The sequence below is a fragment of the Stegodyphus dumicola genome, chromosome 8, assembly GCF_044657685.1.
Source record: "Stegodyphus dumicola isolate Sdum_Otavi_A_Nest chromosome 8, ASM4465768v1".
Classification (NCBI taxonomy): Eukaryota; Metazoa; Arthropoda; class Arachnida; order Araneae; family Eresidae; genus Stegodyphus; species Stegodyphus dumicola.
This window is the reverse complement of record NC_140775.1, coordinates 115,280,235-115,296,522: the sequence shown is the minus strand read 5'-3', so window position 1 is coordinate 115,296,522 and position 16,288 is coordinate 115,280,235.

Below are 16,288 nucleotides of genomic sequence, written 5' to 3'. Positions count from 1 at the left end.
GCTTGAGCGCCAAAATTCATATGATAAAAACATATGCCACTTGTGGGTTCTTTGTACTGCGTTCGAGTATTAAGACGAGATGGACTCCTGCTTCGGGCACGAAATTTATTACGTGGGCCCTGATTTGATCGATTGTATCTCCGTGAAGCATGAAGACTTGTAGAGAGTTCAGATACTTTTTTGGTCAATTCAGCCACTTGTTGTTCGAGGGATGAACTGGAAGGTGCAGCATTAGCAGCACTGACATAAGCTAAGCTGGAGTAACAAGTTCATTAATTTTGTCAGCCATTGCTGCTAAACGGGTTAGATCTTCATTGGAAGCAGCAAGAATTATTTGTATGTTATTAGGGAGACGCGAAAGCCATAGTGACTTCAACAAGTCGTCACTAAAATGGCTTCCTGCCAGATCAAGCATTCGTGACAGCAAGTATGAAGGTCGCTGATCTCCAAGTTCAAGTCCTTGTAGTAAAGTACGTATTTTTGAAGATTCAATTTCTGAATAGATTTCAATGAGCCGCTGTTTCAGTTTGGAGTATTTGTCACAATCAGGTGGTTTGAGAATTAAGTCATGCACTGAATTCAGAATATCAGACTCAATTGCTGCAACTACATGGTTGAATTTTGTAGAATCCTCACTAATGCGAGCGATAGAAAATTGTGCTTCGATCTGAGCGAACCACAATGAAGGATTATTTTTCCAGAAAGGCGGTGGCTTCACCGCAACGCGTGTGATTTGTGGCTCTGGTGGAATATCGTCGGGCATACTGATAGATAATTTTCACTTTAAATAATAAACACTTAACAGCACAAATATTGTAGCAAGAAGATACACTATTGATATTTTACCATGATAACAATAAATATTTTAACCATGCAGAAAACATTTACGTAACGATACACACACAAATAAGACAGGGTCATCAATTACACACACAAATAATATTTTACCGAAATGCATTTGAAAAGAAACCCTTATTTGAGAAAAAAAATGATGCGTTCATTTTGTATTGCGCACACACAAAATCACCACTTCACACTGCTAAGGCACTTTCGAAGGAAAATGGAAATCACTCCTGTAGCACATGGGAAAAAAAATTCACTACTTTCGAACACTGAGGGAAGAATTATGCCGTAGCACGTTGCAGAAAAATTACTGATGTAGCACATTTAGCGAAAATCACTATTGTATCACATTTGTCGCAAAAGTTGAATGATCGAAGAATTATTGCACGACTGGCGAAGTCAGCGGAACGGAACACATCACATTGATGATTTGCCGAAGCTCCTTGCGATGATATGCACGACTTTGAAAAAAACACAAGCAATATATATCAATACTTCTAGAAATAACTGAAGTGGTACGTTGTAGCATACGTTGGTTGATCTTTACAATATGGTAACTGGTAGTTTGGCGACGTTTTGGAGGCGATAAAGGTTACTACCTGGGACTTTGGTAATAATGTGAGCAGTACTCAGTTCCGATTACGCATTATTTTGTGTGAGGGAAATGAGAGATCATGGGATATGTCATGTGATATTAATGGACGAATTACGGTTCTTTAATCGGAAAAGGGGGGGAATTTGGAAAAATATCTGTGGCTGTATATTATTTTGTATTAAGCTTCATTGTGTGTTGTGTGAAGTAGGGTTGAATAATTTTGGGATTGTATGGCGCTGTCTAAAGTGAATTCTAAAGTTTTATTACGTTTGTGTGATAATTCAAAAGAATTGGTTGAATGGTGCATGAGTGTAGGTTTAATTGCGGATAAGTATGAATGTCCAAAATGTGGGAATGAAATGAGATTGTGTGAAAGGAAGGATATTACTGATAAGTTTGAATGGCGGTGCAAGAAATCTGGTGAAAATGGACATTTTGTGAAACGGAGTGTAAGGAAGAGTATGTGGTTTGCTGAAAGTCGTTTGAGTATGGGTGAGATTTTATTGATTTCTTATTATTGGGTGAATAGATTGCCAGTTGATTATTGGATTTCGGATTTAGAAATTAGCAGTAGGACTGCAGCTGATTGGAATTCTTTTTGTAGGGAAGTGTGCGTGGAATTTTGCGAAAATGATATGGGTATGCTTGGTGGTATGAATGTTATAGTGGAAATTGATGAGAGTAAGTTTGGGAAGCGGAAGTATCAGAGAGGTAGGAGAGTGGAAGGAAAATGGGTGTTTGGTGGGATTGAAAGGGGTAGTAATAAATGTTTTTTTAAGGTTGTGCGAGATAGAAGTAAAGATTGTTTATTGAGTTTTATAAAAGAATATATTCTACCGGGTACTATAATTATTTCAGATTGCTGGAAATCATATGAATGTTTGGAAGATGAAGGTTTTAAACATCTTGCTGTGAACCACAAATATTATTTTAAAGATCCGGAAACAGGTGCACATACCAATACAATAGAGGGCACGTGGAGTGCTATAAAAAGCGCCATTCCGAGGCATTGTGATAAGGAGAATTTTGCTTTTTATTTAGCGGAGGAAGTGTGGAGGAAAAATTCGGAAAAAAAATCGTTCAATAATTTTATTGAATTCATAATAAAAGTGTATCCACCATGTAAGCAAGATTCTGAAGAAGATTAGGTTAGTTAGACTTTGGTAATAATGTGAGCAGTACTCAGTTCCGATTACGCATTATTTTGTGTGAGGGAAATGAGAGATCATGGGATATGTCATGTGATATTAATGGAGGAATTACGGTTCTTTAATCGGAAAAGGGGGGAAATCGGGAAAAAATCTGGAAATTTTGTATTTGGCTTTATTCTGTGTTGTGTGAAACAGTGTTCTTAATTTTTGGATCCCATGGCCGTAACTAAAGTGAATTCGAAATTGGTATTTAGTGGTATTGAAAAGGGTAGTAATAAATGTTTCTTTAAGGTTGTACGAGATAGAAATAAAGATGTTTTATTAAGTTATTTATTTTACCTGGTACCTTGCTGTGAAATATAAGTATGATTTTAAAGATCCTGAAACAGAAAGAAGAAAAGTTTATCGGACACGTAATCAAGATTCTGAAGAAAATTAGGTAAGTTAGTATTTTTAATTATTTGAGGATATTATTTTTATGCATTGTTCTAAATGTAAGGTGGAAGTAAAGGAATTTGGTATTATTGGGAAAATTGTTATTAGCAATGATTTAGTTTAAAGTAATTAGGATTCTAAGGTAATTTTTATTAATTTAATGTATGTGCTCATTTATATTTTAAGTAGTGTTTTTGAATTTAATTATATTTTAATTAAATGATAGTTATTTTGTGAATTTTATGTTTGTAGAAATTTGGTATACGTTTTAGTTGAAGTAAACGTGCATGGAAATAATTTAAATATCTGACACTAAGTATTTGTAATGGTTGCGGTATAAATTCGTTGGTGACGTTTATAATATAATAGATGATTTAGAGGTAAAAGTTTTTGGATATTTTATTTATTTTATATGTGGAAATGTTCATATTTGGAAAGGGTAAATACTTTTTCGCGATCAGGTAATTTCATATATGTTCTCTTTACCGGGTTTAAAGATTGAGAAAATTGTCATGTATTTTCGTGAAATTTTTCTAATTTATGAGAAAAAAAGCAGTGTACATGGATATAGTGAAGAGTGTGCGCAATGCCATTTTTGTGCAATTCTGGGATGTTTTTTTTAAGTAAAAATAAGTCGGCGTGTACATGGTTTATGTGTATGTGTTATTTTGAAAAACGCGTAAGGAGTATGGTATTGTGCACTTTTTCCCAATTTTGCAGCGAATATTTGTCATGATTAAGCAGTTTTGTTAGATAAAATTTCTAGCATAAGTGTGATTCGCCTAGTAGATTGTTGGAAGAAGTGTTCAGTAGATAAAAAGAAAAGAAACATGTCTTTACTTCGTGAAGACAAAAAGGCGGCGGGAAAAAAAAATAGAGGGTTGCTGTAGGAGAGTTGGTCGCCAAATTTTCGCCAAAAAAAGCCAAGTTACCATAATGTAAAGCTCAACCCATACGTTTAATGTCCATATTCGTTGTTATTTTTAGTCACTTCTTCAGAATGCCTTGGATGCACGTGGCTTAGGGTCGTTGAAAATCCATTGTCAGTAGCGTGCTCAGTCAAAAGGTCACCACTTTTGGTGGTTGTGTGCTTAATGCATGATATAATTAAAGAAAATAAGAGTAGACAATCTCCTATAACAAAAGAATATATTAAGTACTAAATTACAATTTAAATTACATTGCAGAGATCAACGCTGAGCTCGGAACACAGTTCATGCTACCGCCGCGTACAGTTGTCTCACGAGAAGTCTGAGTGAGTAATGACGTCGCTTTGCTGCTCCGATTAAGAACTGGATTTTACACGTAGCGCCATCTCATGAATAGAAGTTGAAGTATCTGTCGGAACGCCACAGTTATATGCAAATTTTGTTTTCATTTTCATTAATAATTAAATTAATAAAAATCAACCATATACTAACTTTTTTAACTTATTAACATATTAACTTTAGATGGTGAATAGCCGGAATGATTGTTGCATCCTGGAGCAGTGCACTGACCCATTTTATTTCGCTGAGCAGTTTCAATGCAAATATAAACAAAACTTTCGTCTTATCCCCACGCTACATAGCGGTTATGATCATCAGTCGTGACGTCACGTTTCTGACATTTCTTCTAAGGCTACTATAAAGGGCTGCTATAATACTAAGGCTACTATCTCTAGTAGCTCTAATTTCTTCGGCTTCAATTTTGTGACGTCATGCTTACTCTATCTATTCTAACCTCCTTGTTTTAGAGCTAAACTGAGGACGGCGGAGGTCACGGATTGTTATTGAAAGTGTACGTAATAGATATTTTAATTTCTTAAGGATTTGTGAAAAACTCGAGTATTTCGCTATAGAAATAACGCATTTGATGCTGACGATTCTACATTATTTATTTATTCTACATTACCATTGCCTTAATTAAATTTTAGTGAAAATAATATATTTGGTGTTTTCCTATTTCGCATATAAAGAAGGGGTGCATACTTTTAATTTAAAATTGTAAATTTTAAACTAATGTATATATCAATGTACTTAATTTCATGTTTTGATGAGTAATTTATAAATTTTGAAATTTTATGTTTTAAATTATAATGTATTTCCCTCTACATTTATTTGAATTTGTAGTGTATAAAAATGTAATACATTAGACATGCATTAAAGAATATGCAGTATATAATTCAAACTATGCACATCCTAAATTCAACATTTACATTAAATTGCTTTGAGTTAAAAAATTTATTTAAGTAGTTTTAACTGTACCGATATCAATGTCGATTTCCAATAGTTTCTAGAATCTCCTGTATAAAACAAGTTAAATTCCTGTACAATTTTCGGTTAAATTCTTGTCAATATTATAATGCAAGATTTATAATTAGTTATTATATTTTTTAATGTGGTCTCCTTTTAGATATTACATGAGTTTTGTGTATATTTATTCAGATCAAAAAGTGCTTAGTTTTGGTTTTATGTAATTACGACAAAGCCTCGAGGGCTATCTGCCTAAAGTGAGGGTTGTCTTCGTGGAGGACATTCTGAGGAAAACTAGCTCGTATACACGTAACACATGGGGAAAACCACGAAAACGTCCATGCAACCAGCCCGTTCGCGGGATTCCAACCTTGGACCGAACTTCTAGTGTTCAGCGATTTTACCGGCCGTTGGTGGGATCGATTTAAAACGGGTATAAATATATATGTACTGCAATTTCTTTCACTGCATTTGTTAATATATTTATACAGTTATATATATATATATATATGATGTATCAGCATTAGTCGTAGCTTAAATAATCAGACGATAAGTTTAAAAAACAGGATCCGTTTATTATTATTCAGGAGAAATAGCAGTTACAAAAATCAGATATCCGGAGTAAATAAAAAGAATTATTAATAACTTTTTTGTATGAAGTTTACTGCATCGTGACATTTAAGAAAAAGCCCCGATATTCCTTTTGCGAGTCCTTTTATAGCTTCTGGAAAGGCGGAACTTCCAAGAAATGACGTCAGCCTCGTCAGCAAATCCAGTTCGCTTTAAATATTTCCAGAACATTCTAAAACTGTACGTGTAGAAAAAGGCGGGAAAAGCAACTTGACTACGGGGCTGTGGATTTAATTCCACGTACTTTCAAATAAGAGAACGTCGCCATTAAAAATGAAAAGAACATACAGTTAGAATTTTAAGTGTATTCTTGACTATGGAATTTTATTATTACAAATAATCCCCCCATCTGAAAAGGCTTGAAGCCGGGCGCCTCGACCACGAGACATTCCAGATAGAAAAAAATATTTTAAATAATTGTTTAATTTGTTTGAAGAACTGGCATCCAGAATTCGAGTTACAATAATATTAATCCTAAATAGACGCTCTCACTATAACACAGTCAATAATAATATCAATATATAAATCGTAAATAATATATCTTAATATATTGACATTTATAGAAAATAAAGAAAAATAACATTATGCATGCATTATTGGAAAAACATTTCTCGAGAACAGTTTCAGTTCTGGATCCAGGTCTTTAGAGATTGCTGCAAAACATTAGAGCAGTTCTTATTTTACAAATCTTTCATTTACAGTTCGTCGTGGCTTTAATACTAAAAATTCCTATTTGAGGTGAGGTATTCCTCTATTTTTTTCTTCATATTATTGACAATTGCAATACTTGACTAATTTCTTAACATTTCCTTTTGACTTTTAGTTTGTTGTCTTTTGACTTTTGACTTTTAGTTTTAGTTTGTTTACAGTATTTCATTTTGACTACTTATTCATATAAAACATTTATTTTGATAATAATCATTTTACACAATAATTTTACTCGTATTTTATAATTTATTATCGACAATGCCAATTATGTCATATACTGCATTGCCGTTCAACACAACTTTCAACTTCAATAGTATTTTATAATTACCATTAATGTCATTGCCAAAAAAATTAACACATAAATACAAAATAAATACAAAGATACATAACAACACACCAAAAATTTACAACACAGAAAATTAGACATTAAATAATTAGAGGTGCTCTAATTAACTTTAGTAGCAACCCCAGTTGAGCGTTTACCAAAAGGAAGGTATGTCTACCTATTGGTGATTTAGTTTAAAATTTTCTGGTCTTGGTAGTGTCGTAGTCTGGAAACATGGACAATATCAGTCGCAGTGGCTAATCGCACCGAAGGTGCGAATAGCTAACAGGCTATTCACACCACCTACGTTCGCGCATGCAGCCCAGGTACAAGGCAGGCGGTAGTGAGAGCGAAGGTTGTTAACCCTAATTCAGCAATAGAAAGGGTTGTTAATAGTTCACCAGCAAGAGAATAATTTGCAAATAATAATTATCAGTTACAAAGACGAAGTCAATCTATATACAAGATAATGTTCAGGAAATGATTAGATAAAATAGGGATTTAATGATGGTTCTAATTGCAAGCGAGGACGAGTAATTAGTTAAAAAATCTTTAGTGTATTGACAAAAAGGCTACAGAAATTACTTAAATTCTTTTATGTAACAGAGGAACTTTTTTGCAAACTTAGACCCATAAATACAGGTGGGCCATGTGTTTCAATGTGATGATACACTTCTGGCTGATGAGTATGCTGCCCTGATTTGGATGGGTTTAAATGTCAGGGAATTCTGCTAATAACCGATGAAACCGTGTGCTGCCCGATACAACACTTATGTTGGTAGGTACGTTCGATATGTGAGAAGCTTGGCCCTGTGATGTCAGCTGAGTTGTAGCATCAATTAAGCAATTATTCTTGACATCCACTAGAAGGTGGAAATGTGTCAAGAAGTCGACACCAATAATTGCTTGAGTTACATCCGCAATAATAAAAGGCCAGTTGAAAGTCCGGCGCAAGTTTAAATCAAGTGTCAATAGTTTGGTGCCGTAGGTTGCAATTTGGGTACCATTGGTTGCATACAGTACAAGTTTATTAAGTTGGTGAGCATTTGTTTTAGTTCTCGGGAGCACTGATATGTCAGCTCCAGTATCTACTAGAAAATATAACTGAGTTGAACGATCAGCCAGTACTATTCCGTCGATGTGGCGGACATTCTGTTGGCCAGCAGAAGACCGCCCATTTAGTTTCCCGCTTGTTCAAAAGTGCATGGAGGGGCACACTTGCGAGCTTGAGCGCCAAAATTCATATGATAAAAACATATGCCACTTGTGGGTTCTTTGTACTGCGTTCGAGTATTAAGACGAGATGGACTCCTGCTTCGGGCACGAAATTTATTACGTGGGCCCTGATTTGATCGATTGTATCTCCGTGAAGCATGAAGACTTGTAGAGAGTTCAGATACTTTTTTGGTCAATTCAGCCACTTGTTGTTCGAGGGATGAACTGGAAGGGGCAGCATTAGCAGCACTGACATAAGCTAAGCTGGAGTAACAACTTCATTAATTTTGTCAGCCATTGCTGCTAAACGGGTTAGATCTTCATTGGAAGCAGCAAGAATTATTTGTATGTTATTAGGGAGACGCGAAAGCCATAGTGACTTCAACAAGTCGTCACTAAAATGGCTTCCTGCCAGATCAAGCATTCGTGACAGCAAGTATGAAGGTCGCTGATCTCCAAGTTCAAGTCCTTGTAGTAAAGTACGTATTTTTGAAGATTCAATTTCTGAATAGATTTCAATGAGCCGCTGTTTCAGTTTGGAGTATTTGTCACAATCAGGTGGTTTGAGAATTAAGTCATGCACTGAATTCAGAATATCAGACTCAATTGCTGCAACTACATGGTTGAATTTTGTAGAATCCTCACTAATGCGAGCGATAGAAAATTGTGCTTCGATCTGAGCGAACCACAATGAAGGATTATTTTTCCAGAAAGGCGGTGGCTTCACCGCAACGCGTGTGATTTGTGGCTCTGGTGGAATATCGTCGAGCATACTGATAGATAATTTTCACTTTAAATAATAAACACTTAACAGCACAAATATTGTAGCATGAAGATACACTATTGATATTTTACCATGATAACAATAAATATTTTAACCATGCAGAAAACATTTACGTAACGATACACACACAAATAAGACAGGGTCATCAATTACACACACAAATAATATTTTACCGAAATGCATTTGAAAAGAAACCCTTATTTGAGAAAAAAAATGATGCGTTCATTTTGTATTGCGCACACACAAAATCACCACTTCACACTGCTAAGGCACTTTCGAAGGAAAATGGAAATCACTCCTGTAGCACATGGGAAAAAAAATTCACTACTTTCGAACACTGAGGGAAGAATTATGCCGTAGCACGTTGCAGAAAAATTACTGATGTAGCACATTTAGCGAAAATCACTATTGTATCACATTTGTCGCAAAAGTTGAATGATCGAAGAATTATTGCACGACTGGCGAAGTCAGCGGAACGGAACACATCACATTGATGATTTGCCGAAGCTCCTTGCGATGATATGCACGACTTTGAAAAAAACACAAGCAATATATATCAATACTTCTAGAAATAACTGAAGTGGTACGTTGTAGCATACGTTGGTTGATCTTTACAATATGGTAACTGGTAGTTTGGCGACGTTTTGGAGGCGATAAAGGTTACTACCTGGGACTTTGGTAATAATGTGAGCAGTACTCAGTTCCGATTACGCATTATTTTGTGTGAGGGAAATGAGAGATCATGGGATATGTCATGTGATATTAATGGACGAATTACGGTTCTTTAATCGGAAAAGGGGGGGGAATTTGGAAAAATATCTGTGGCTGTATATTATTTTGTATTAAGCTTCATTGTGTGTTGTGTGAAGTAGGGTTGAATAATTTTGGGATTGTATGGCGCTGTCTAAAGTGAATTCTAAAGTTTTATTACGTTTGTGTGATAATTCAAAAGAATTGGTTGAATGGTGCATGAGTGTAGGTTTAATTGCGGATAAGTATGAATGTCCAAAATGTGGGAATGAAATGAGATTGTGTGAAAGGAAGGATATTACTGATAAGTTTGAATGGCGGTGCAAGAAATCTGGTGAAAATGGACATTTTGTGAAACGGAGTGTAAGGAAGAGTATGTGGTTTGCTGAAAGTCGTTTGAGTATGGGTGAGATTTTATTGATTTCTTATTATTGGGTGAATAGATTGCCAGTTGATTATTGGATTTCGGATTTAGAAATTAGCAGTAGGACTGCAGCTGATTGGAATTCTTTTTGTAGGGAAGTGTGCGTGGAATTTTGCGAAAATGATATGGGTATGCTTGGTGGTATGAATGTTATAGTGGAAATTGATGAGAGTAAGTTTGGGAAGCGGAAGTATCAGAGAGGTAGGAGAGTGGAAGGAAAATGGGTGTTTGGTGGGATTGAAAGGGGTAGTAATAAATGTTTTTTTAAGGTTGTGCGAGATAGAAGTAAAGATTGTTTATTGAGTTTTATAAAAGAATATATTCTACCGGGTACTATAATTATTTCAGATTGCTGGAAATCATATGAATGTTTGGAAGATGAAGGTTTTAAACATCTTGCTGTGAACCACAAATATTATTTTAAAGATCCGGAAACAGGTGCACATACCAATACAATAGAGGGCACGTGGAGTGCTATAAAAAGCGCCATTCCGAGGCATTGTGATAAGGAGAATTTTGCTTTTTATTTAGCGGAGGAAGTGTGGAGGAAAAATTCGGAAAAAAAATCGTTCAATAATTTTATTGAATTCATAATAAAAGTGTATCCACCATGTAAGCAAGATTCTGAAGAAGATTAGGTTAGTTAGACTTTGGTAATAATGTGAGCAGTACTCAGTTCCGATTACGCATTATTTTGTGTGAGGGAAATGAGAGATCATGGGATATGTCATGTGATATTAATGGAGGAATTACGGTTCTTTAATCGGAAAAGGGGGGAAATCAGGAAAAAATCTGGAAATTTTGTATTTGGCTTTATTCTGTGTTGTGTGAAACAGTGTTCTTAATTTTTGGATCCCATGGCCGTAACTAAAGTGAATTCGAAATTGGTATTTAGTGGTATTGAAAAGGGTAGTAATAAATGTTTCTTTAAGGTTGTACGAGATAGAAATAAAGATGTTTTATTAAGTTATTTATTTTACCTGGTACCTTGCTGTGAAATATAAGTATGATTTTAAAGATCCTGAAACAGAAAGAAGAAAAGTTTATCGGACACGTAATCAAGATTCTGAAGAAAATTAGGTAAGTTAGTATTTTTAATTATTTGAGGATATTATATTTATGCATTGTTCTAAATGTAAGGTGGAAGTAAAGGAATTTGGTATTATTGGGAAAATTGTTATTAGCAATGATTTAGTTTAAAGTAATTAGGATTCTAAGGTAATTTTTATTAATTTAATGTATGTGCTCATTTATATTTTAAGTAGTGTTTTTGAATTTAATTATATTTTAATTAAATGATAGTTATTTTGTGAATTTTATGTTTGTAGGAATTTGGTATACGTTTTAGTTGAAGTAAACGTGCATGGAAATAATTTAAATATCTGACACTAAGTATTTGTAATGGTTGCGGTATAAATTCGTTGGTGACGTTTATAATATAATAGATGATTTAGAGGTAAAAGTTTTTGGATATTTTATTTATTTTATATGTGGAAATGTTCATATTTGGAAAGGGTAAATACTTTTTCGCGATCAGGTAATTTCATATATGTTCTCTTTACCGGGTTTAAAGATTGAGAAAATTGTCATGTATTTTCGTGAAATTTTTCTAATTTATGAGAAAAAAAGCAGTGTACATGGATATAGTGAAGAGTGTGCGCAATGCCATTTTTGTGCCATTCTGGGATGTTTTTTTTAAGTAAAAATAAGTCGGCGTGTACATGGTTTATGTGTATGTGTTATTTTGAAAAACGCGTAAGGAGTATGGTATTGTGCACTTTTTCCCAATTTTGCAGCGAATATTTGTCATGATTAAGCAGTTTTGTTAGATAAAATTTCTAGCATAAGTGTGATTCGCCTAGTAGATTGTTGGAAGAAGTGTTCAGTAGATAAAAAGAAAAGAAACATGTCTTTACTTCGTGAAGACAAAAAGGCGGCGGGAAAAAAAAATAGAGGGTTGCTGTAGGAGAGTTGGTCGCCAAATTTTCGCCAAAAAAAGCCAAGTTACCATAATGTAAAGCTCAACCCATACGTTTAATGTCCATATTCGTTGTTATTTTTAGTCACTTCTTCAGAATGCCTTGGATGCACGTGGCTTAGGGTCGTTGAAAATCCATTGTCAGTAGCGTGCTCAGTCAAAAGGTCACCACTTTTGGTGGTTGTGTGCTTAATGCATGATATAATTAAAGAAAATAAGAGTAGACAATCTCCTATAACAAAAGAATATATTAAGTACTAAATTACAATTTAAATTACATTGCAGAGATCAACGCTGAGCTCGGAACACAGTTCATGCTACCGCCGCGTACAGTTGTCTCACGAGAAGTCTGAGTGAGTAATGACGTCGCTTTGCTGCTCCGATTAAGAACTGGATTTTACACGTAGCGCCATCTCATGAATAGAAGTTGAAGTATCTGTCGGAACGCCACAGTTATATGCAAATTTTGTTTTCATTTTCATTAATAATTAAATTAATAAAAATCAACCATATACTAACTTTTTTAACTTATTAACATATTAACTTTAGATGGTGAATAGCCGGAATGATTGTTGCATCCTGGAGCAGTGCACTGACCCATTTTATTTCGCTGAGCAGTTTCAATGCAAATATAAACAAAACTTTCGTCTTATCCCCACGCTACATAGCGGTTATGATCATCAGTCGTGACGTCACGTTTCTGACATTTCTTCTAAGGCTACTATAAAGGGCTGCTATAATACTAAGGCTACTATCTCTAGTAGCTCTAATTTCTTCGGCTTCAATTTTGTGACGTCATGCTTACTCTATCTATTCTAACCTCCTTGTTTTAGAGCTAAACTGAGGACGGCGGAGGTCACGGATTGTTATTGAAAGTGTACGTAATAGATATTTTAATTTCTTAAGGATTTGTGAAAAACTCGAGTATTTCGCTATAGAAATAACGCATTTGATGCTGACGATTCTACATTATTTATTTATTCTACATTACCATTGCCTTAATTAAATTTTAGTGAAAATAATATATTTGGTGTTTTCCTATTTCGCATATAAAGAAGGGGTGCATACTTTTAATTTAAAATTGTAAATTTTAAACTAATGTATATATCAATGTACTTAATTTCATGTTTTGATGAGTAATTTATAAATTTTGAAATTTTATGTTTTAAATTATAATGTATTTCCCTCTACATTTATTTGAATTTGTAGTGTATAAAAATGTAATACATTAGACATGCATTAAAGAATATGCAGTATATAATTCAAACTATGCACATCCTAAATTCAACATTTACATTAAATTGCTTTGAGTTAAAAAATTTATTTAAGTAGTTTTAACTGTACCGATATCAATGTCGATTTCCAATAGTTTCTAGAATCTCCTGTATAAAACAAGTTAAATTCCTGTACAATTTTCGGTTAAATTCTTGTCAATATTATAATGCAAGATTTATAATTAGTTATTATATTTTTTAATGTGGTCTCCTTTTAGATATTACATGAGTTTTGTGTATATTTATTCAGATCAAAAAGTGCTTAGTTTTGGTTTTATGTAATTACGACAAAGCCTCGAGGGCTATCTGCCTAAAGTGAGGGTTGTCTTCGTGGAGGACATTCTGAGGAAAACTAGCTCGTATACACGTAACACATGGGGAAAACCACGAAAACGTCCATGCAACCAGCCCGTTCGCGGGATTCCAACCTTGGACCGAACTTCTAGTGTTCAGCGATTTTACCGGCCGTTGGTGGGATCGATTTAAAACGGGTATAAATATATATGTACTGCAATTTCTTTCACTGCATTTGTTAATATATTTATACAGTTATATATATATATATGATGTATCAGCATTAGTCGTAGCTTAAATAATCAGACGATAAGTTTAAAAAACAGGATCCGTTTATTATTATTCAGGAGAAATAGCAGTTACAAAAATCAGATATCCGGAGTAAATAAAAAGAATTATTAATAACTTTTTTGTATGAAGTTTGCTGCATCGTGACATTTAAGAAAAAGCCCCGATATTCCTTTTGCGAGTCCTTTTATAGCTTCTGGAAAGGCGGAACTTCCAAGAAATGACGTCAGCCTCGTCAGCAAATCCAGTTCGCTTTAAATATTTCCAGAACATTCTAAAACTGTACGTGTAGAAAAAGGCGGGAAAAGCAACTTGACTACGGGGCTGTGGATTTAATTCCACGTACTTTCAAATAAGAGAACGTCGCCATTAAAAATGAAAAGAACATACAGTTAGAATTTTAAGTGTATTCTTGACTATGGAATTTTATTATTACAAATAATCCCCCCATCTGAAAAGGCTTGAAGCCGGGCGCCTCGACCACGAGACATTCCAGATAGAAAAAAATATTTTAAATAATTGTTTAATTTGTTTGAAGAACTGGCATCCAGAATTCGAGTTACAATAATATTAATCCTAAATAGACGCTCTCACTATAACACAGTCAATAATAATATCAATATATAAATCGTAAATAATATATCTTAATATATTGACATTTATAGAAAATAAAGAAAAATAACATTATGCATGCATTATTGGAAAAACATTTCTCGAGAACAGTTTCAGTTCTGGATCCAGGTCTTTAGAGATTGCTGCAAAACATTAGAGCAGTTCTTATTTTACAAATCTTTCATTTACAGTTCGTCGTGGCTTTAATACTAAAAATTTCTATTTGAGGTGAGGTATTCCTCTATTTTTTTCTTCATATTATTGACAATTGCAATACTTGACTAATTTCTTAACATTTCCTTTTGACTTTTAGTTTGTTTACAGTATTTCATTTTGACTACTTATTCATATAAAACATTTATTTTGATAATAATCATTTTACACAATAATTTTACTCGTATTTTATAATTTATTATCGACAATGACAATTATGTCATATACTGCATTGCCGTTCAACACAACTTTCAACTTTAATAGTATTTTATAATTACCATTAATGTCATTGCCAAAAAAATTAACACATAAATACAAAATAAATACAAAGATACAAAACAACACACCAAAAATTTACAACACAGAAAATTACACATTAAATAATTAGAGGTGCTCTAATTACCTTTAGTAGCAACCCCAGTTGAACGTTTACCAAAAGGAAGGTATGTCTACCTATTGGTGATTTAGTTTAAAATTTTCTGGTCTTGGTAGTGTCGTAGTCTGGAAACATGGACAATATCAGTCGCAGTGGCTAATCGCACCGAAGGTGCGAATAGCTAACAGGCTATTCACACCACCTACGTTCGCGCATGCAGCCCAGGTACAAGGCAGGCGGTAGTGAGAGCGAAGGTTGTTAACCCTAATTCAGCAATAGAAAGGGTTGTTAATAGTTCACCAGCAAGAGAATAATTTGCAAATAATAATTATCAGTTACAAAGACGAAGTCAATCTATATACAAGATAATGTTCAGGAAATGATTAGATAAAATAGGGATTTAATGATGGTTCTAATTGCAAGCGAGGACGAGTAATTAGTTAAAAAATCTTTAGTGTATTGACAAAAAGGCTACAGAAATTACTTAAATTCTTTTATGTAACAGAGGAACTTTTTTGCAAACTTAGACCCATAAATACAGGTGGGCCATGTGTTTCAATGTGATGATACACTTCTGGCTGATGAGTATGCTGCCCTGATTTGGATGGGTTTAAATGTCAGGGAATTCTGCTAATAACCGATGAAACCGTGTGCTGCCCGATACAACACTTATGTTGGTAGGTACGTTCGATATGTGAGAAGCTTGGCCCTGTGATGTCAGCTGAGTTGTAGCATCAATTAAGCAATTATTCTTGACATCCACTAGAAGGTGGAAATGTGTCAAGAAGTCGACACCAATAATTGCTTGAGTTACATCCGCAATAATAAAAGGCCAGTTGAAAGTCCGGCGCAAGTTTAAATCAAGTGTCAATAGTTTGGTGCCGTAGGTTGCAATTTGGGTACCATTGGTTGCATACAGTACAAGTTTATTAAGTTGGTGAGCATTTGTTTTAGTTCTCGGGAGCACTGATATGTCAGCTCCAGTATCTACTAGAAAATATAACTGAGTTGAACGATCAGCCAGTACTATTCTGTCGATGTGGCGGACATTCTGTTGGCCAGCAGAAGACCGCCCATTTAGTTTCCCGCTTGTTCAAAAGTGCATGGAGGGGCACACTTGCGAGCTTGAGCGCCAAAATTCATATGATAAAAACATATG